Source organism: Sturnira hondurensis, unplaced genomic scaffold, assembly GCF_014824575.4.
Source record: "Sturnira hondurensis isolate 20B ecotype Veracruz unplaced genomic scaffold, ASM1482457v3 Scaffold0011576, whole genome shotgun sequence".
In the NCBI taxonomy this organism is placed as follows: domain Eukaryota; kingdom Metazoa; phylum Chordata; class Mammalia; order Chiroptera; family Phyllostomidae; genus Sturnira; species Sturnira hondurensis.
The window spans coordinates 159,091-183,964 of NW_028084207.1; positions in this window are offsets into that span (position 1 = coordinate 159,091).

The window sequence follows — 24,874 nt, forward strand, 5'->3', positions numbered from 1 at the left end:
AAAGGAGAGAAAAAATGGGACAACTGTAATAGCATAATCAATTGAATGTATCTAAAAAAAGAAAATAAAAATACAATACACCAATATTTATAAGATGCCACAAAGATAATAAAAGAAGGAAATTCATACTATAAATGCCTACCTAAAGATCCCAAATAACCTTACTTTGCATCTCGATGCAAAGAGAAAAGAAGACATATCTTCCGTCTGCAAAAAGAAAGACAAACTAAGCCCAAAGTTACCAGAAGGAATGAAATAAAGATTAGAGCTAAATAAAATAGGAAGAAAGAGAAAACATAATAAAACTTAAGACTAAGTTTTTGAAAAGGTGAACAATATTGATAATAATCTTAGTTATCTAAGAAAAAAGACAGACTGTTTAAATGACACTATAAATAAAATAAGAGACATTACAACTGGTACCACAAAAATACAAAAGATCCTGAGACCACTGTGAACCATTATACAGCAACAAACTGAATAATTTAGGAGAATCAACAAATTCACAGAAATCTATAACCTGTCTAGAGTGAATCATGAAGAAATAGAAAATTTGAACAGACTTGTAGCTAGCATGGATTTTCAGTAATCAAAAACCTCTTGGTGAAGAAAAGCCAGGGACCATATTTCTTTATTAGTAAACTCTAAGAAATGTTTAAGAGAAATTAACACCAACCCTTCCCAAACTCTTCCAAAAGATAGAAGGGAAGGGAACATACTCAAACTCATTTTATGACTCCAGCATCACCCTTATACCAATGTAAGGCAAAAACATCACCCACATACACAGACAGGTGAATATCTCTGATGAGTATAAACATAAACATCCTCAACATAAGCAAATTAATTAATGTGAAATGCCACATTAATAGAATAAAGGATAAAATCATATGATTCTCTTTATAGTTGTAGGAAAAGAATTTGACAAAATTTAATACCTTTTTGTGAAAAAATTCTCAACACACTAAAAATGGAAAGTACCTCAGCATAATAAAGGCCATATGTGAAAAGCTCGTAGTGTATATTATGCACACTGGTAAAAAACTAAAATTTTTTCTTCAAAGGTCAGGCACAAAGCAAAGATAACCAAAATAATGGAAAGCACTACTATGAACAAAGATTGGAAAAATTAATGTTGTTAAAATATCCATACTACCCAAAGGAATTTACAGATTCAATGCATTCCCTATCAAAATCCCAATGGCATATTTTGTAGTAGAAAAAATAATTCTACAATGATATGAAATTACAAATCGTCCACTAAATCCCGAGAAAGAGAAACAAGGCCAGAGGTATCACACTTCCTGATTTCAAATTATACAACAAAGCTACAGTAATTAAGAGTATGGTACTATCACAAAAACACTTACACACCAGAAACAAACACACATATATTTAGTCAACTGATTTTTCACATGGGTGCCAAGAATACACAATGTGAAAAGCATAATCTCTACCAGAGATGCTAGATATGTGCATGTAAATAAATAAAGTTTGACCCCTAACTGACACATACATAAACTGATTTAAAGACTTAAACATAAGACTCAAAACTGTAAAACTCCTAGTTAAAACATTGGAGTAAAACTTCTTGACATTGCTCTTGGCCATGAGTTCTTGCATATGATAGCAAGAGCACATGCAACAACAACGACAAAAACAAGTGGAATTGCATCAAACTAAAATGCTTCTGCACAGCAAAAGAAACATTTTTACTGTTGTGCAATTACAGTTGTCTCCATTTCCCCCCCATTGTTGTGCAATTACTCTCCCATGCCCTACCCACCTCCACCCCCCACATTCAGCCCTCCCCCCCGCATTGTCCTTGTCCATGGTTCCTTTATACATGTTCCTTCATGACTGTTCCCCTTCTTTGCCCTGTTATCCCCTTTCCCCTCCCTTCTAGTCACTGTCAGTTTGTTCTTTATTCCTGTGTCTCTGGTTCTGTTTTGCTCACTTGTTTGTTTTGTTTGATTAGGTCCCACTTGTAGGTGACATCATATGGTATTTGACTTTCATAACTAAAAACAAACAATTAACAGAGAAAAAGCAATCTAGAGAATAGGAGAAAATATTTGCAAACCATGTATCTCATAAGGGTTTAATATCCAAAAATATGAGAAATTCATGTAATTCAGTAGCAAAAGAAATCTAATAATGTGATTTAAAAATAAGCCAAAGACTTGAATAGAGCCCTGGCTGGTGTGGCTCAGAGGACTGAGTGCTGGCCAGTGAATTGAATAGTCACTGATTTAATTCCCAGTCAGGGCACATGCTTGGGTTGTGGGCCAGGTCTTCAGTAGGTGGCACTTGAGAGGCAACTACACAGTGATGTTTTGCTCTATCTCTTTCTCCCTCCCTTCCTCTCTCTCTAAAAATAAATACATAAAATATTTTTTAAAAAGACTTGAATAGGCATTTCTCCAAAGAAGACATACAAATGACCAACAGATAGATGAAATACTACTCAACATAACGAATCATCAGGGAAACAAAAAGCCACAATGAGATGTTATCTCACACCTGTCAGGATGGTTATTGAAGGAATTTCTGCAATATGTGACAACATGAATGAAGCTGAAGGATATTATGTTAAGCAAAAAAGCCACTGAAATGCAGATACTGCATAATTCCATTTACATGAGATATATAAAATAGTCAAATTCATAGAATGAAAAAGTATACTCCTGGCTAGTGTGGCTCAGTTGGTTGGAGTATTATCCTTTATACCAAAAGGTCGGGACTTTGATTCCTGGTCAGGGAACATATCTAGGTTGTGGGTTTGATCCCTGTTTGGGGTATATATATATAGGAGGCAACCAATCAATGTTTCTCTCACATTGATATTTCTAGCTTTCTCTGCATTCTTCTCTCTCTAAAATCAATAATCTATTTTTTAAAAGTATAATGGTGGCTGCTACAGGCTGGGATGACACAAAAATTAGGAGTTTCTAATCAGTGGGCATAAAATTCCAGTAAGCAAGATGAATAAACTCTAGAGAGCTGCTTTACAACATTGTATGTATAGTCAACAATAATGTAGTTTACACAATTACCCCCTTATTTACCAGGGACACACTCTTTAAAACTACAGAGAGTACCAAACCCTATGTATACTGTTTTTTCCTACACATACATAAACTTTCACTTAATGGATTTTCTTCCACATGTCAAAGTTGCCAGCATCACTACTCTTGTGTTTGGGGGCAATAATTAGTAAAGTATCGCAGTTCTTATGCTCAAGTCACTTGAGCATAAGAACTGCAATATTGTGACAGTCAATTTGATAACTGAAACAGCTACTAAGTGATTAGTGAGTGGTTAGTATATATGGCATGAATTTTCTGGGCAAAGTGATGATTTACATCCCACTTGGAATGGATTGGGACAGTATGAGATTCATTGCATTACTCAAAATGACACACAATTTTAAACTTATGTTTAATTCTGGAATTCTCTACTTAATATGTTTGAACTGCAGTTGACTGTAGATAACTGAAACTACAGAAAGCAAAACCATGGATAATGAGGGACTATGGTACACTTAATTTATTGAGAAAAGATCTTGTGTTATATGTTGTTACCACTTAAAATAAAATTAAAAATAAAAGATTCTTGTCCTGGCTGATGTGGCTCAGTGGACTGAGTGCCGGCCTGTGAACCAAAGGGTCTCTGGTTTGATTCCCAGTTGGGGTACATGCCTGGGTTGCAGGCTGTGTTCCCGGTGGGGGTGTGCAAGAGGCAAGAGAAAACATTGATGTTTCTCTCCCTCTTTTTCTCCCTCCCTTCCCCTTTCTGTAAAAATAAACACAATCTTTAAAAAAAAGGTTTTTTTCCAAAAAACCCAACATATATATTCCAAAAATGGGAGGGAATCAAAACATATCAGTGAGCTAAATGTTTAAGTCCCTCCAAAATTCTTTTGTTGAAAACCCAACCCTAAATGTGAGATTAGGAGGCATGGACTTTGATAGGTGATTAATTCATGTGGGTGGAGCTCTTATGGATTGGATTAGTGCCCTTATAAAAGAGACCCCAAAGAAATCCCTGACTCCTTTTCCATGTCATTTTACAGCAAAAAGATGGCTGTCAAAAAGAAAGCAGACCCTCGCTATATACTAAACCTTCCAGCACCATGATCTTGGACTTTCCAGTGGCACAACTGTGAGGAATAAATTTCTGTTGTTTCAGAAAACAAAAGATAATAATGGAGAAATTAAGGAACATGAGATATGACATATAGAAAACAAATAGTGAAGTGGCTTAAGTCTTTCCTTACAAGTAATTACTTTAAATGTAAATGAATTAGACTCTGCAGTCAATAGGCAGAGGAGATTGTCAGAATAGAATTTCTTAAAAACCATTTGTATGCTACTTGAAAGACACTCACTTTAGATACAATGACACATTTTTTTTTGAATACCACATTTTGGATGCTTTATTTTCTTATTTTAGAATTTTTGAAAATCCAGAAAATGTGTACTTTTTTCTTTGTCTTTAACCTTTATTGTATTTTTTCTATTACTATTTAGTCCCCTTATACCTTATATGACCCTCCCCCTCCAGCAATCACCACACTGTTGTCTGTGTCCATAAGTCCTTTTTCCTCTTGGCTCAATCCCTCCACCCCCTAACCCTCCCACTAGCTGACATCTGCTCCCCATCTGTGAGGATACAATGACACAAATTCACTGAAAATCAAAAGATGGAAACAGGTATTCTGTGCAAATAGTAACCAAAAAAATCTGTGGTGGCTACACTAATGTCAAACAAAATTGACTTCAACTCAAAAACTATAACAAGACAAAGAAGGACATCAGTAAGAAGAAAACCTCATCAAGAAGGTATAAAAATTATGTGCATATATGGACCTAATAACAGAGTCCCTACATATGATATAAATATTGACAGAAATAAAAAAAGAAATAGATAGTTCTGCAATAATAGTTGGAGCCTTCAATATTCCACTTTCAACAGTATATAAAAGAAAATCAAGGAAGGGAAACCACTGTAATCAACTAAACAAAACAGATATATACAGAAAATTATACCCATAAAGAAAAGATTACACATTCTTCCCTGGCTGGTGTGGCTTATTAGATTGAGTACTGCAAACCAAAGGGTCACTGGTTTGACTCCCACTCAGGGCACATGCCTGGGTTGCAGGCCAGGCCCCCAGTAGGGGGCACTCAAGAGGCAATCACACATTGATGTGTGCCACCTTCTTTTCAAGTATGCATGAAACCTTCTTTTCTCACCACAATAAAATGAAATTATAAATCAATAACAGATGGAAAACTAGAAAATTCACAAATATGTAGAAATTAGAAAGCAATTAAACAACTAATATGCCAATAGACAAATCAAAAGGAAAGTTGAAAAATACTTTCTGACTAATGAAAACAAAAATACAAAGCACCTAATTTTATGGAATGCAGCAAAATCAGTACTTAAAGGGAAATTTATAGTTATACATGCCTACATTAAATAGAAAGAAATATCTAAAATTAATACTCAAATTTTAAACCTTGAGAAACTTGAAAAATAGAAAACTAAAAAAAAGAGAAAATTTATAAAAACCAATGTTGGTTCTTTGAGTAAATCAACAAAATCAATAAACCTTTAGCTTAGCTGACTAAGAAAAAAGGACTCAATGACTTAAGAAAATCAGAAGTGGAATTGAAGACATTACTACCAACCTTACAGAAATGAATATGTAGAAATGAGAGAGCAATTAAAAATAATGTAAGAAATTGTATATCAATAGTTTAGTTAATCTAGATGAAATTGAAAAATTTGTAAAGACACATTAATTACTTAAACTGTGTCACAATGAAAGAGAAAAGCAGACAAGCAAAGAAATTTAATCTATAACTTAACAAAAAACTTTCAAAAAGAAAAGTCCATAACCAGATGACTTCATAGTGAATTCCAAGGTCAGGGACAGAGGGCAAGGTGAAGGGAAGAAAAGGGGGGGAAATGGTAGACATCTGTAATCAATAAAAAGTAAATTATAATAATGAAAAAATTAACATCAATTTTATTCAAGCTCTTCCCAAAACAGATAAAGGAACACTTTCTAACTCATTTTATGAGGTTATCACTACCTTGATACCAAAGTCAGACAAAGATATTGCAAGAAAGAAAAATTTTGAATACAGGTACAAAAATGCTAAAGAAAATACTAGCAAATGGAATCCAGTGGCATATTGATATTATACTTTGTGTTCCATTAGGATTTATTCCATGAATGTAAGGGTGGTGCAACATTTTTTAAAAATCAATCAGTATAATATAGCATATTCACAAAAATCTAAAAAAAGCCCACATGATCATTTCAACTGATGTAGGAAAATTACTTCACTAAATTCAACTACCTTTCCTGGTTAAAAAAAAAAACTATAAGTAGAAAGAAAATTCCTCACATGGTTAAAGTAATATATGAAAAACCACAGCTAACACTATACTTAGTGTTACTGAGTGTTACTTAGTGTATGGTGTATACTGAGTGTATACTTAGTGTTACTTAGTATGTGGTGAAATACTGAAAGCTTTCTGAGATAAGACCAAGAATGGATGTCTGCTTTCCCCACTGCTTGTATTTTACTGGAAGTGGTAGACAAAGTAATTAAGCAAGAAAAAATAATAAAAGGCATCCAAATTAGAAAGAAGTAAAACTATTTCTGTTTGCCCATAGAATATTACAAATAAAAAATCTAACAAAATCCACAAAATAAATTAGTAGTGCTAATAAAGTCTTCAAAGTTGTTGGATATAAAAACAACATGCAGAAAATCAGTTGTATTTCTATACACTACACTTAATATTGTTAAAATGGCAATATTCCCCAAAGAGATTTATAGACCCATACTTCCATACTTAATTGATCTTTAAGGTATTTTAATATGATATAATTGACATGTAACATTATATTAGTTTATGGTGTACAACATCATGACTCACTATGTGTATATACTATGAAATAATTGCTGCAATAAGTCTAGTTAACATCCATGACCACACGTCACTTCATTTTTTTTTGTGCTGAGAACTTTGAAGATCTACTAGTCCCTTAGCAATTTTAAAATACACAATGCAGTACTATCAACTATAGTCACCATGCTGTATATTTTCAGGACTTATTTGTTTTATAACTGGAAGTTTGTACCTTTTGACTACCTTCACACATTTTACCAACTTGCTACCACCCATGTCTGGCAACTACTAATTTATTCTCTATATCTGTGAGTTTTATTTTTTTTATGATCCCCCATGTAGGTAAGATTATGCAGTATTTGTCTTTTTCTGTATGTCTTATTTCACTTAGCCTAATGTCCTCAAGGTTCAAATGGCAGGATTTCACTTTTTATGGCAAAATAAAGTTTATAAATTTTTCTCAGGATAATAAGACCATTCTATACAGAAAGATTAGTGACTTCAACAAGTGGTATTGGGAAACTAAATAGCCACATGCAAGAGAATAAAGCTGGAGGGATGACATCAGCAGCATGACAGCATGAGAGGCTCTTTAGGCCACAACAAGTTAGACAGCTATGATTCAACAAAAAAAATACCCTGCTCAACATATAAACACATTTGAGACATCACACAATTGAGACATCTGAAGGTGGGTATATCTGAATGAACAACAGAGACGGGACTGAAAGAGGGAAAAAGAGACAGAAGCCTCACAAAGTCTTGCATGAATTGTGGCCCCAATAGATGCGATAGCCGTGAATGGTTGGGGCACAATCCCCACTTGGCAAATTGAAGGGCCAGAGACAGCAATCAGGTCTGGGTGGCACACATTGAGACTGGTCCCACATTCAGAAGTAGAGAGTAGTGACAAAAAAATCACAGAGCACCATAGCCAGTCAGCACCAGACAAATAATTTTGCAGATGTAGAAACTCACCTACCCCATTCCACTGTGTCCTGCCTGGCAGTAAAATCCTTTTTCAGCAGATCACTAAAGGGCTGAAAAATACTTCTAGTCTAAGTAGTCTGCAGTCATTGTGGCTAAACCCATGAGAAAAGCAGAAGTGTGGATATACAAACCCACTTACTCTCACCCACCCCTGCCCACTAATTGTGGTACAGCCTGGTAGAGGCAGCTGGGTCAACTCAGACAGAGTGATTATGCTAGCAACTTCTGACTACAGAAAGGTGTCATCAGGAACAAACAGGACACCCAAAGCCTGTCACTTTCAATCCACACAAGTGGTGCCCCAAAACCAACTTAACTGAATAATAAATGTGACACCCACTTCCTTGTGAAATACAGGGCATTTTCCACAGCCAAGGCAATATCACCCCACAGAGATCCTGGGAGCCCCAGCAGTGCAGGTAAGAGAAAGTAAAAGCTTGCACTTCAGCACCACCTACTGGGAAACAAAAGACCTCTACTTATCCACCTGCTAAACAGTGAAGTATCAAATATTTTTAAAAAGTAGATTTCATTCTCACAAATGCCCAGACAGAGAAATAATCCATCAAGCACAAATGAATAACCAAGGTTATTGATGATGAAATGTAAAAAATTCCAGGAAATAAACTTAATAACATGGAAGAATGTAATTTAAATGACAGATTTAAAATTGTAGTTCTGAAAAAAAAATTCAACAAGATATAAAAAACTTAGAAAAGCAATTCAATAAACTCAGAAATAAAAATCAATGAATAAAGGAGTACTACACCAAAGATATTGGAACTATAAGAAACAAACAGAAACTGAGATGAAGAATGGTCCTAAGAAAGCTTAGGACCTAAAGTAGACCAGATAAAAGACAGAATTAGTGACACAGAAGGTAGAAATCTAGAAATTATTTGGGCAAAAGAAGAGAGTGAGCCAAAAGAAATAATGAAATAACTCTATGAGATCTGATTCCATTAGAAAGAATAATAAAAATAATAATACTGGGTATACCAGAAGAAGAGCAGGAAAAGGAAACACAGAGCCTATTCAAGCCAATAATCAAAAAGAACTTCCCAAACCTACAGTGAAAAAACTGGATTGCCAAAACTAAGATGCTAAGAGAATACCTAATTATCTCAATCCAAAAAGGCCTTCTTCAAGGCACACTGTATTAAAACTGTCAAAAATTAACAACAAAGAAAGGATTCTCAAGGCAGTTGGGGAAAAGAAGAAGGTAACTTATGAAAGGAACCCCATTAGATTATCATCAGATTTTTCAGCAGAAACTCTGTGAACTAGGAAAAATTTAATCAAATACTCAAATTACTAAAAGAAAGAAATCACCAGCCAAGCAATGTTATCCTTTAATTATGAGAGAGAAATAAAGGTTTTTCCAAGTATACAATAAATAAAGGAACTTGCCACCACAGGCATTATATTAAATACTGAAAGATTCTCTTCCACTTGAAACAAAAACACAAAAGAATACAATACCATGAGCAAATGACTAAGAGACAGACAAAAGAAAACTATTGCAAGTCTCATTTGGAACAGGGTATTAAACACTTATATATAACAAAATGTTTAAAAGGAGTAATAACATTTTCTTAAAAAGAAGAAAATAGGTACTGCAATTTGGACATGAACTCACAGCATAAAAAGAGATAAATTATGACAACAAAAATATAAACAGTGGGAGAAAAGGACTACACTTGCACAGGTAAATGGAGATAAGTTAGAATGAGAAGAAAAAGGCCTACTGTATATATGAAAATTTATTTTGCATAAACATAATGGTAATCACAAAAAATCTAGAACTGAGACACACAACATAAAAAGGGGGGGAAAACCATAGGTTACCACCAAACTAAACTAAGAGAAACACATGAAAAAAGAAACAACAAAAATACAGAGCTACCAAAAAACAATAGATAAAATGGCTATAGAAAATCCTGATACATCAGATATCACCCTAAGTGTAAATGGACTGAGCTCACCCAGTAAAAGGCACAGAGTAGCAGGATGAAACAAATAAAAACAAAACCCAACTATATGATGCCTTTATGAGCCAAGGACAAACATAGATTCAAAATGAAGACATGGAAAATGGTACTCCAAGCAAATGGCATACAGTGAATAGCAGATACAGATGTTCTCATGTCTGGCAAAATAGATTTCAAGATAAAAAAAGGTAACAAGAAATGAAAATGGACATTGTATGATAGGAAGGATAATATACATAAAAAGATATAACATATATTAATATATATGCACCCAAGCCAAGAGCACCAAAATATATAAAGTAACTACTAAAAGGCTAAAGAAAGAAACTGACAAAAACATGATTAAGTAGGGGACCTAAATACTTCATTGATAGCAATGGATAAATCATTGAAACAAAAAAAATTAATAAGGAAATATTGGCCTTAGATGACATATTAGACCAAATGGACATAACTGGTATTCACAGAGCTTTTTATCCCAGAACACCAGAATGTAGATTATGATATAAAGCACATGGAACATTCTCAAAAATAGACCTTATGTTGGAACACTTAACTAGCCTCGACAAGTTTAAGAAGACTGAAATCACATGAAGCATATTTTCTCACCACATGGCTTTGAAATTAGGCATCAACTGCAAAAAAGAAAGTAAACAAACACAATTATATGAAGACTAAACAACATGCTACTAAACAAGTAGGTCAAAGAAGAAATAAAAGGTGAGATCAAAACAGAAATAGCAACCAATGAAAAGACAATATGACATATTAAAATTTGGGGGATTTCTGGTCAAGATGACAGGTAAGCACTGTGCTCACCACCTCCCATGACCACATCAAAATTACAACTAAATTATAGAACAGTCACCCTGGAGAACAATCTGAAGACTAAGGAAAGAAACTTTTATAACAACAGATATAAAGAAGAAAACATGTATAGAATGGTAACAGGGGTAAAGATGGGCTGCTCCCACACCCGTGTGTTGCAATTGAGAGGAATATCTTGGCTGCAGAGGTGTCCCCTGAGGAGCAAGTGGGTTCTATCCACACACTATACTCCCCAGCCAGAAGCTCCAGTGCTGGGAAATGGAATTTCCATAACTTCTGGCTGTGAAATTGGTGGGGATTCTCTCTAGGTGAGATTGGGGGCTTCTGGAAAGCCAGACATTCTCTTAAAGAGTCCACACACAGACTTGCTGGCTCACAAAATATTCACCATAAGATTCAGCAAAAGGACAGTAGCTCAAAAAGTGCCAGAGGCATATGGTGAGAAACTGAATTGTATGGCTTCAGGACAAGGGCTGAAAAAAACAGCCACCATTTTTATGTGGTAAGCCTTCTTTCATACAGCAGGTACAGGTGGGCACTATTGTTTCTGTGTTGAGCCACCCCCTACATACAGCCTACAGGTGCAGGCATGTTTTAAATCTGAATGAATCTGCTTTAATCTGGTGAACAAAGCTCACAGTATCCTGGTGAATCCTCCTATAATCACACCCCACCTAACTAGTGTACTTTCAGTGGCTGTTCTCACAGGCAGCCAGCCTTTGCCTAAACTACAAACTTTCTCAAAAATGCTCAAAGGATCACAGGCACCAGCCAGGAGATGACTGGCCTTGGCATGCCCTGTGCCTCTTACTAAGTGGCCCCAGGTCCCAATACCGGTAGCAGCTGGCCTCATTTCACAGTGTGGACTCTCCCACATGCATCTGGGTACAGCCCGGGCAGCTACCAAGCACAGATAGCTAAGAAGCACTTACCAGATGGCCCCAGGACAGACACAGGCAGCAGCTAAATTTCCCCTGCACCAGAGCCCCTCCTAAGAGGCTCCAGGCAGGCACCAGAGCCTGGTTGGGGCAAATCCACTCAGTACAGGGTCAACCCACACATAGCAGCTTGTAAATTGTGGTCAAGGCCAGTCATCAAAGCCAATCAGTCTGACAGCCTATCCCACCACTAATGTGACAACAGTAATCAAGGCTCAACTACAACAAGAGGGTACACACAACACACACAAGTGTACCTAGAGTACCTAGTTCAGGTGACCAAGATTACTGCACCACTGGGTCCCACAGGAAACCAACTATGTAAGACCATCCTGCCAAGACTGGGGGACATAGCAGATCCAGTTAATAGATAAAAACAAAGGGAGGCAGCCAAAATGAAGAGAAAAAGAAATATATCTTGAATAAAGAACAGGAGAAAACTTCAGAAAATAAAAAATGGAGGCAAGCAATCTACCAGATGCAGAGTTGAAAACACTGATTATAAGGATGCTCAAGAAACTTAGGGGGAGAATACATAAATCTGTTGCAATTTCAACAAAGAGATAGTAAACATAAACAGGACATGAAAACCATAAAAAGAATAAATCAGAAATAAAAACTACAATAACTATTCTAAGATGGCTTCAGAGTAGATGAAAGCTCCCATTGCCAAATTAGATTTATGGCTAAATTATAGAGAAATTAACTCGAATAGCCAACTAAAGGCTACCTGAATTAAAATATTATAATTTACAGAAAAAAAAAATCAGAGAAAGGTAAGAAGGGCAGAGATGCAAAAAGTGCTGGCCCCTGTACCTACATGTGGTAGCTAAGAAGCCAGAGTGATATCTTGGCTGCAAAACTCCTTCCCCTAGGAGCATGGAATCTCAATCCCTTGAAGGGATCCCAAACCCACAGCAACAGAGTTCAGAAGAGGAGCAGGCATAGTATCTGGTGGTGCAATTCAGTGAGGATTCAGTCCACCTGGAAGAGAAAGGAGTCATCTAGAGACCCAGACACCACCTTCCCAGGGACCAGCACTCCAGTTGTAATAGCACTAGCTGGAGGAGTACACTGCATTGGTCCCCCAACTACTGGTGACAGCACTCTGCTGTACTGGAATTCTGCAGAGGGTTTTCTGCTGGCTGCACCCAGCAAGGCCCTTACTGGTCCTCTTTTTCGGCAGAAACTCTTGATGGACACTCAGACAGTGATTGAGCAGTGTAGCTTTGGAAAGGGGACGATTTTTCCCCACCTTGAGTGCAAAGCCAGCACCACCACCACCATCACCCCCACCACCTGGTTGAATCTCTTGGCCTGCCCTGCCACTTTGAGGCCCCACCCTGCTGAGTTCAGCTGAGCAAGGGAATCGAAGTGCCATTCACACCTAGGACTTTTGTAGTGCCACGTTCCAGGGAAGCTTTTTTCCAAAATCAGACAGGCAGGTCCTGGGTTGTGTGGCTATATTGCAAGGGGGCCATATCTAGCTTTCTTGCAAGTCCAGCCCTGCTATTTCAGGAAGAAAAAGAAGTTCCTGCCCTCTCCTTAGGCTTGTCAGCACCAGCCCCAGCTGGAGACTGTTGTGACCTACCCTTCCAAGTCCCAGATTCCCTGCCCCACTGAACTAAGTTCCTCAAGGGGAAGGAAGGACTGCTCAGAGCAGAGACATTTCATGTGTATCTCCATCAGGGGCTATTGTCTGGACCAAGACAAAGAGCTCTGCGCCCTCCTGTGAGCTCAGTCAACACCACCCACAAGGGAAGAGACTCTTGCTGTCCTCCAAAGTTCTAATGGCTCTGCCCTGCTGAGCTTTCTCCTGCAGAGGATAGCACAGGTTTTACCCAACCTGAATCTGCAACACACTCCTCCTGGGGGAACTAGAGTTGAAGACTTTGGCACAGTATAGGTGGTTTGTGTCTGGAATAAGGGGTACTTTCCCCTCATTGAGTGCCTGACCACACTGCTCCCGAGTAGGGGATCCACTACCCATATCATCCCAACCCCACTTACCTCTCCCTCCGGAGCTTGCAATCTGTGCAGGGTCTGTATGTTGTAGACAGCCTAAGCCCACTCTATAGTCTTTTTTGGAAGGTTCCAGAGGAAGACCTGGCAACTTAAATAGAAGGCACAGTAGCTGACAGATGGAGGAAGAAATCAGGAACCAACAGATATTTTATTTGCCCCCAACTCTAAGCTGGAAAAAGCTGACACTTATACACATGTTGGTCCCTCCCATGAAAACCCAGGCCCAGTAGATGCAGCCAGGAATAGTGCATAGCATGATTATCTCCAAACAGGTAGCTCAAGGCTATTTAAACACAATATCTGATATCAACATTTACCTGAACCCCACCCAAGCAGACCCAAAACCAACGCAACTAATGGTGGGCTTCACACCACACAAAAGCTCAAACCAACTACACAAGCAGCACAGCCAAAGAAAGATTTCAGCAGGTACCAGACCATGCTGGAAAGAACTCTGCCTCATACACAGGACTTATACAGTGATCGAGGTTTATCCTTACAGTCAGTGAGCCTGAAGGTTTATCTCCACTAACAAAAGGGCCAACAGCATTCAAGACTCAACTACAACAGGAGGGTGCACATAACCCACCAAAAAATTACAAAAGCACCAATTTCAGGTGATCTGAGAGATTTTGCCACTAAGCCAAAAAAGATACCTGCATCATAAAGCCATCATAACAGGTTTGGGAGTCATAGCACACCTACCTAATACACAGAGGCAAAATAGGGAGACAAAGAAATATGTCCCAAATGAAATCCCCAGAAAAAGAATTAAATGAAATGGAGGCAACCAAAATATGAAATGGAGAGTTTAAAACAAGGCTTATAAGGATGTCCAAGGAATTTAGGGGAAGAATGAAGGATCTTGTTGAGAACTTCAACAAAGAGATAGTAAGCATTAAAAAGGACATAGAAACCATACAAAAGAACCAGTCAGAAATGAAGAATACAATATCTGAAATGAGGAATACACTGGACGAAATCAATGGCAAGTTAGATGAAGCAGAGGATCAAATCAGTGATTTAGAGAACAAGATATCAGTAAGCACTAAAGTAGAACATATAAAGAAAAAAAGAATTTTTTAAGTAGGAAAATTTAAGGGACCTCTGGGACAACATCAAGTGTAAGAATATACAAATCATAGGGGTACCAGATGGAGAAAAGAGTGACCAAGGGATAGCAAACCTGTTTCAAAAATTATGGCTGAAAATGTCCCTGACCTGGTTAAGAAAAAAGCACACAAGTTCAGGAAACAGGAAGAGTCCTAGTCAAAATGAACCCAAAGAGGCCCATACCAAGATACATCATAATTAAAGTGCCAAAGGGTAGAAACAAAGAGAGAATCTTAAAGGCAGCAAGAGAAAGGTAGTTGGTTACCTACAAGGCAGTTCCCATAGGCTGTCAGCTGATTTCTCAACAGAAAACACTTCAGGCCAGAAAAGACTGGCATGAAATATTCAAAGTGATGAAAAACAAGGACCTTTAACTAAGACTATTCTACCCAACAAAACTACTGTTTAAAATTGAAGGTGAAATGAAAAAACTTTCCAGACAAAAAAAAAGTTAAAAGAGTTCATTACCACTAAACCAGTATTGCAAAAAAAGTTAAAGGGCCTACTTTAACAAAAAGAGGAAGAAATACCAAGAGAGAGGAACATAGGCATAAAGAATAAAATTGCAATAAATAAATACCTATAAATAATAACCCTAAATATAAACAGATTAAATGCTCCATTCAAAAGACATATGGTAGCTGAATAAGTAAGAAAACATCACCCATATATACACTGTTTATAAGACCCACTTCAGAACAAAAGATACAAACTGAAAGTGAAGGGATGAGAAAAATATTCCATGCAAATAAAAACAATACAAAGGAAAAAAAGCTGGGGCAGCAATACTTCTAACAGACAAAAATAGACATAAAAACAATGGCCCTAACAAGAGACAAAAAATAGGTCACTACATAATACTAAAGAGTTCAATGCAACAAGAGAATATAACCCTTGTAAACACATATGAAACCAACAGAAAAGCATCTAAATATATAAAGAAAATTTTGATGGATATTAAAGGAAAGATCAACAGTAATACAATCATGGTAGGGGATTTTAACACCCACTGACATTGATGAATAGATCTTCTAGATAAAAAACAACAAGGCGATGGTTACCTCAAATGACACAATGGATCAGGTGGGTTTAATTGACATTTACAGAACATTTCATCACCCAGCAGAAAACTACACATCTCAAGCACACATGGAACATTCTCAAAGATAGACCACATTAGGACACAAAGCAAGTCTTAATAAATTCAAGAAAATTGAAGTCATATAAAGCATCTTCTTTGACCACAATGGTATGAAACTAGAAATCAACTACAAAAAATACGGAAAAACATTCAAATATATGTTAGCTAAATAAAATTTTATTTAAAAAAGTATTTGTTCTCAATGAGAGAAACCTAAGTAGCCCACCAAAAACTTCTAGAGCCAACCAATAAATTCAGTAAAGTAGAAGGATACAAAATTAATAGTCAGGAATCCAGTACATTATTATACACCAACACCAAACTATCAGAAAGAGAAACTTTTTAAAAATCCCATTTAACTTTGCATCAAAAAGTACCAAGGAATAAATTTAACTAAGGAAGTAAAAGACCTATAGTCAGAAAATTGTAAGACATTAAAGAATTAAATTGGAGAAGATGTAAATAAATGGAAGCATATACTTTTGGATAGAAAGAATTAAAACCATGAAAATACTACCCAAACCAGTCTACAGATTCAAGCAAATCTTTATTAAAATACCAATAATATTTTTCACAGAAGTAGAACAAATAATCTTAAAATTTATATGGAAACAAAAAAGACCCTGAATAGCCACAGCAATCTTGAGAAAGAAGAACAAAGTTGCAGGTATCATGCTACCTGATATAAAACTATATTAGAAGCCTATAGTTATGAAAACAATATGGTATGGGAATAAAAACAGACACACAGATCAATGAAACAGAATAGAGACTCCAGAAACAAACCTGTTCCTATATGATCAATTAATCTATGACAAAGGAGGTAAGAATATAAAATGAGGTAAAGGCCATCTCTTCAATAAATGTATTGGGAAAACTGGACAGACACATGCGAAAGAATGAAACTGGATCACTTTCTTACACCATATACAAGAACAAACTCAAAATGTATTAAAGACTTAAATGTAAGATCTGAAACCATAAAACTCCTAGAAGAAACATAGCAGTATACTCTTGACATAGCTCTTAGTATATTTATTTGGATATGTCCCCTTAGGCAAGGGAAACAAAAGCAAAAATAAACAAATGGGATTATATCAAACTAAAAAGTTTTGCTCGTCAGAGGAAACCATCAACAAAATTAAAAGACAACCTACTGAATTGAAGAAGATAGTTGCCAATGATAAGGGGTTAATATCCCCTTATCATTGATAATTGATATAATTGAAGATAATTGCCAATGATAAGGGGTTAATATAAGGAACTCATTCAATTTAGCACCGAAAAGACAAACAATCTGATTAAAAGTGGGAATTGACTGTGGATGCAGGAGATGGGATGGGCAGAGGAGGGAAAAGGGGGATAAATTGAGACAACAATAATTAAAAACAATAAAAATGATTTTTAAACCAAAGACACTGAAATAGAGAACAGAGGGACAGTGACCAGAGGGGAGAGGGTATGGAATTTCAGGGGGAAAAGGGGAAGGATTTACAGGAACTAGTATAAAGGACACATGGACAACAACTAAGGGGGGTGGAAATGGGAGGGAGGTGGGGGGGGTGGGCTGGGATGGGAGTAAAAGACAGAAAACTGTACTTGAGCAATAATTAAATTAAAAAAAATGATTTTTAAAATTCCAAAAGAAAATTTAAAACAATAGGCAGAGGACCTGAATAGACATTTTTCCAAAGAGGACAAACAGATGGCCAGTAACATATGAAAAGATCTTTAGCATCACTAATCATCAGGAAATGCAAATTAAAACCACAATAAGATATCACCCCACACCTATCAGAATGGCTACCATCAACAAATCAACAGATGGCAAATGGATAAAAGGGGAAACTCATGCACTGTTTGTAGAATGGTAAACTGGTGTAGTCACAGTAGAAAACAATATGGAGTTTCAACAAAAAATTTAAAAATAGAACTAACAACTTCTGGCCAAGATGGAGGCGTAGGTGGAAACACTGAGCCCCCTCCCACAACTAAATTTAAAGACAGCTAAGTTTTAGAAACAAAAACGCAGCCAAAACAGGGAAAATTGAACTGTACGGAAGTCCGACAACAACAAACCACTCAGCCAGACCGGTTAGAGGGGCGGAGCCAGAAGCAGAGCAGGGTCGGGCTGGAAAGATCGTTCGGTCCCACCGACCCAAGAGCAGAGTCGGAAGCAGTTGGTGGATCCCAGGTGTGGGGTGGCGATGGGCAGGCCCAGTAAGGGCGCAGGGTGGCTGGCTGACTGTGGTCACACATTCTCATGCAGATAAACCAAGCGAAGGAGTGAACAGTGAGACAGACCGCTCAAGCTAGGGTCCCAGCAGTAAGAATTAGAGCCTGAAAGCACCACCTGGAAAGACTTTCTCAGGGTCCAGGAGCTGGGAGAGGCTCCCAGGCCCACAGAGAGTTCATCGGAGAGACCCACAAGGTCCTGGAGAGTACACGGGCCCACACACCCGGGAACCAGCACCAGAGGGGCCCAGTTTGCTTGTGGGAAGCTGCAGCGGGGATAGAAATCTGAGAGAGAGTGGAGCGGAGAAAAGCGCCATTTTTTTCCTTCTCTGACCCCGCCCCCACATACAGCATCACAATCCAACGGCTGGGTCGCCCCACCCTGGTGAACACCTAAGGCTCCACCCCTCAAATATAACAGGTGTGAACAGACCAAACATTATGACTCAGAACAGCTCGAAGCCCCAGAGACTATAATTCTAAGTGACCAAGAAATAGCCAGACTTTCAGATGCACAATTCAAAACACTGGTGATCAGGATGCTCACAGAATTGGTTGATTTTAGCCACAAATTAGAGGAACAAGTGAAGGCTAAACTAATTGAAATGAAGGGAAATGCACAGGAAACCAATAGTGATGGAAAGGAAACTGGGACTCAAATCAAGGGAGTGGACCAGAAGGAAGAGAAAAACAACCAAACAGAAAACAATGAAGAAACAAGAATTCAAAAAAATGAGGAGAGGCTTAGGAACCTCCAGGACATCTTTAAACATCCCAACGTCCGAATTATAGGGGTACCAAAAGGAGAAGAGGAAGAGCAACAAGTGGGAAACTTGTTTGAACAAATAATAAAGGAGAGCTTCCCCACTCTGGCAAAGGAAATAGACTTCCAGGAAATCCAGGAAGCTCAGAGAGTCCCAAAGAAGGTGGACCCAAGAAGGAACACACCAAGGCACATCATAATTACATTAGCCAAGATGAAAATGAAGGAGAGAATTCTAGAAGCAGCAAGAGATAAGGGGATGATCACCTACAAAGGAGTTCCCATCAGACTGTCAGCTGATTTCTCAAAAGAGACCTTACAGACAAGAAGGGGCTGGAAAGAAGTATTCCAAGTCATGAAATCCAAAGACCTACAGCCAAGATTGCTCTGTCCAGCAAAGCTTTCATTTAGAATGGAAGGGCAGATAAAGTGCTTCTCAGATAAGGTCAAATTTAAGGAGTTCATCATCACCAAGCATCTTCATCATCACTTATTATATAAAATGTTAAAGGGACTTATCTGAGAAAAGTGCTTCTCAGATAAGGTCAGATTCAAGGAGCTCATCATCACCAAGCATCATCATCATCACTTATTATATAAAATGTTAAAGGGACTTATCTAAGAAAAAGAAGATAAAAAATATGAACAGGGAAAGGACAGCAAATTCACAGTTATTAATGACCACGCCTAAAACAAAAGCAAACTAAGAAGACAGCTAGATCGGGAGCAGAACCATAGAAATGGAGATCACATGGAGGGTTAGCAACAGGGGAGTGGGAGGAGGAGAAGGGGGGAGAAGGTACAGAGAATAAGTAGCATAGATGGTAGGTAGAAAATAGACAGGGGGAGGGTAGGAATACTATGGGAAATATAGAATCTAAAGAACTTGTGACACATGGACATGAACAAAAGGGGGGAATGGTGGGGGAGGGGTGTGCAGGATGGAGGGGAGTGAAGGGGGGGAATGGGACAACTGTAATGGCATAATCAATAAAATATATTTAAAAAAATAAAAAATAAAATAAATAAAAATTTTTTAAAAAGAAAAAAATAGAACTGTCATATGACCCAGCAATCCCAATTCTAGGTATTTATACAAAGAAACTCTTAACACCAGTTCAAAAAGACATATGCACCCCTATTTTCATTGAAATATTATTTTACAATAGCCTAGATATGGAAGCAAACTAAGTGTCCATCAGCAGATGAATGGATAATCAACTATATGGTATATTTATATGGTTCAATGAAATATTTCTCGGCCACAAAAGAAAAATAAATCTTACCATTTGTGACAACATGGATGGACATAAAGGCTATTATGGTAAGTGAAATAAGTCAAATGGAGAAAGACAAATGCTATGGAATTTAAAAACAAAATAAATGAACAAATAAGACAGAAACAAACTCTTAGATACAGAGACCAAATTCATGTTCACCAGATGGGAGGTGGAATGGGGGAATGGGTGAAAAAGTTGAAAGGGATTAAGAAGTACAAATTGCTAGTTATAAAAATAGTCATGGAGATACAAAGAATAGGGAATACAGTCAATAACGCTTTCATAACTATGTACAGTGTAGGATAGGTACTAGACTTATTGGGGTGACCGCTTCATGAAGCATATAAATGTCTAATCACCATTTTGTACACCTGAAACTAATATAATATTATATGTCATCTGCATTTGAAAAATAAATTTTAAAAAGACAGGGAGAAAAAGATCTGGTAAAGTTGGACTGTAGTGTTGGTCAGCTATTGGCATAGGTACATATCGTAAAACTCCAAGCAGGCCTTCTAGATCTTGATGTTGATCCAGAAAATATTGCTCCTACCATCAGCCTGGCATGGCCAGTTGGCATCACATGCTGCCAAAGCAGTGACCTGGGAACTATATTTGGAAGGCCATATGCATTGCTTCTCTGCCCCACCTTTACATGGAGGAAATTCATTTGGCGATTTTTTGAAAAACTCTCTATGAGGAATGTGAAATAGGTTTCTAATCTTGCTCTGCTAAGACATAAATTAAGATCTTGTTTGTTCAGAATGACTACTGCCACATTCTGCCAGAAACTCCACTGTGCTCTTTGTGAGTGCAACCTCTATTTATTAGGTTATTTTTTTTGGCCAGGAGCTCCCACTGTGCTTTGTTCTCATTGCTCTGCCACTCCCATGGACTGGCTGCCGAGCAAACCAGACAGTGACCCCTGATTCACTCTTCCACCAATTCTATTCATATCACTTCGTTGTCTTTGGATGGTGTGACCAAGCACCTCAAAGCAGATGCTAAGAGCCTTGTGTACTAATCCAGAATGACAAGCTCCTCCTAGGCCCTGGAGACAGGAAATCCAGCTGCAAGGCCTCTCCTCCTGCCCCACCCAGCAATGGCAGTACAGTTGGGGACATGGAACTCTGAAACACTGGCTCCCCTAGGCTGCTTTTAACATGAGAATCTGGCCCTATTTTGAGTCGGAGAAGAAAATTAACTACAAGGAATTTTGAGGGGAACCAAAAGGTCTCTCAATTCCACACATCTCCATTCACCCACCTACGCTCCAATGTGCTTGGAGCCACTCCGTTTGGTTAAGCAGCTATGCTGCCAAAAGTGCCCCAGAGGCAAATTGATATAGGGAAAGCTTCCCCAACTCTAGCCCTATTTCTGCTATATGATCTTGGACACATCCCTTCTCTTTTCTGGTTCTCAGTTTCCTCAATACACTACATAAGGGCAGGGGGGAAATAGATGAAGTCATCACTTAGGCCCCTTCTGACCATAATATTCTATATTAGGTTGACCCAAGTTTAAGTTCAAATGTGACTTTTCCCAGGCTACCATTTAATTTGCTAGTATTTATTAATCTATTTGTTTGAATTTACTAGATGTGTCACTAGAAAAAGAAAGCTAGTGACATGAATAGGTCACATAGATGTCTAAAAGACACAGAAACTCTTCATGAACACAAATCCTGGCTGGACAACCGGAGGTTAAAGAGGTCTCATTCTCCTTTCTTCTCTAGTTGCCTCATTCTCCACCTCATTCCCTTCTACTCCACATCATTGATTACTTGGCTAAAAGAAAGTAACATCCAGGAAGAAAGTAAAAAACCACACTTGGGAATATGGTCAGGACCTTCCAGGTTGAGGAAGTAACACAAAATCCTAGATTGTTTTTTAAGAGCTCTAGGTTCAGGACCCAGATACAGCAGCCCTAGGGTACTACAGATTGAAGGAACAGAAAGTGGTCTTCCCCAAAGGGAGGTAAGGTATGTTTCAGAGGCCTGCACAAGCAACCACTATGGGGTCTCTTTTCTCAGAGAGGAGGGTAAAGTGAGAGCCTGGAGTCTCAGATATACTACATTGGTTTCCTAGGATACCCTAGAGAGGGGTTATATAATGATAATGGTAGCTAATATGTATTAGCACTTACTATGTGCCAGGTAATATTGAAAGTGCTTCATATAAATTGAAACACAATTAATACTTCAAACAATTCTGTATGGCATACACTATTATTATCATCTCCATTTTCTAGATGAGGTTACTGAAGCACAAAGAGATTAAATAATTTCCTTAAGGTCACACAGCCAGGAAAGTGTAGGTCCAGGACACAAACCCAGGCAGCCTGGCTCCATATCTTATGCCCACCTATAGGAAAGTAAGTATCATCTCCAATGTCACAAACCAGAACTGGAAAAATTCTTAGGGCTATCAAAGGTCATATTTTTATTTGATACATGAGGGAATGTAGACTCTGAGAGAGAATCATGTTGAGTGTCACACAAGTAAGGGACAGTATAGCAGAGTCAGCACAAGAGCCTTCATCTGCTGATTCTGAACCAGTGTTCTTTCTACTACTGTTTCTGATCATTTGGTGAGTCTCTTACTTGAATTGCCTCCCTGCTTATGTACATTCCTGACTTAGTCAACCCCACACTCTGCCCAACAAGAGTGGAGGGGCAACTTCTGGCCAAGATGGAGGCATAGGTGGAAATACTGTATTTCCTCACACAACCAAATTAAAGGACAGCAAAGATTTAGAAACAAAAACACAACCAGAACAGACAGAAAATTGAACTATACCAAAATCCAACAAGAACGAACCATTCATCGACACTGGTAAGAGGGCTGAAGTCGGCGGCTAGCCAAGAGGGGTCCCAGCAGGAAAAGGCAGTGGTTGGCAGAACCGGTTGTGGGGAGGAAACAAGCAAACCCAGTGAGGCACGCAAGGTGGTTGGCTGAGTGTGGACATACATTCGCATGCAGATAAACCAGGCAAAAAGGGGGGGGGGCAGTGAGATAGACTGCACAACCCAGGGCCCCAGTGCCAGGAAATAAAGCCTAAAGCCTAAAAGCACCGATTAAAAAAACTTTCAGGGGTTGAGGTGCTGGGAGAGGCTCCCAGGCTCACAGGAGAGTTCATTGGAGAGATCCACAGGGTCCTAGAACATGCACAAGCCTGCCCACCCACCCAGGAACCAGCACCAAAAGGGATCAATTTGCTTGTGGGAAGCAGTAGACGGGACTGAAATCTGAAAGAGAGCAGAACAAGCACCATCATTCCCTCTTGGACCCCGCCTGCACATACAGCATCACAACCCAGCAACATGGGTTGCTCCACCCTGGTGAACACCTAAGGCTCTGCCCCTCATAAATAACAGGTGCAAAAAGACCAAAACATTATGGTTCAAACAGAACAAATCAAAGCCCCAGAGCCAATACTTTTAAGTAACCAAGAGATAGACAGCCTATCAGATGCACAGTTCAAAATACTGATGATCAGGATGCTCACAGAATTGGTTGATTTTGGTCACAAATTAGACAAAAAATGAAGGCTACACTAAGTGAAATGAAGGAAAATGCACAGGGAACCAATAGTAATGGAAGGAAAACTGGGACTCATATCAATGGAGTGGACCAGAAGAAAGAAAGAAACAACCAATCAGAACAGAATGAAGAAATAAGAATTCAAAAAAATGAGGAGAGGCTTAGGAACCTCCAGGACATCTTTAAACATCCCAACGTCCGAATTATAGGGGTACCAGAAGGAGAAGAGGAAGAGCAACAAGTGGGAAACTTGTTTGAACAAATAATAAAGGAGAACTTCCCCAGTCTGGCAAAGGAAATAGACTTCTGGGAAATCCAGGAAGTTCAGAGAGTCCCAAAGAAGGTGGACCCAAGAAGGAACACACCAAGGCACATCATCATTACACTGCCCAAGATTAAAATGAAGGGGAGAATCCTAGAAGAAGCAAGAGATAAGGAGACAGTTATCTACAAAGGAGTTCCCATCAGACTGTCAGCTGATTTCTCAAAAGAGACCTTACAGGCAAGAAGGGGCTGGAAAGAAGTATTCCAAATTGTGAAAGGCAAGGACCTACATCCAAGATTGCTCTATCCAGCAAAGCTTTCATTTAGACTGGAAGGGCGGATAAAGTGCTTCTCAGATAATGTCAAGCTAAAGGAATTAATCATCACCAAACCCTTATTATATAAAATGTTAAAGGGACTTATCTAAGAAAAAGAAGATAAAAATATATAGTAAAAGGACAGCAAACTCACAATTATTAACAACTACACCTAAAACAAAAACAAACTAAGCAGACAACTAGAACAGGAACAATATCACAAGAGTAGAGATCACATGGAAGGTTATCAAGAGGGGAATGGGAGGGGGAGAGAAGAGGAAAAGGTACAGAGAATAAGTAGCATAGATGGTACATAGAAATTACACAGGTGGAGGGCAAGAATAGTATGGGAAATGTAGAAGCTGAAGAACTTATAAGTATGACACATGGACATGAAATAAGGGGGGGAATTGGGTGGGAGAGGGTGTGCAGGGTGGAGGGGAGTGAAGGGGGGAATGGGACAATTGTAATAGCATAATCAATAAAATATATTAAAAAATAAAAAGTAGAG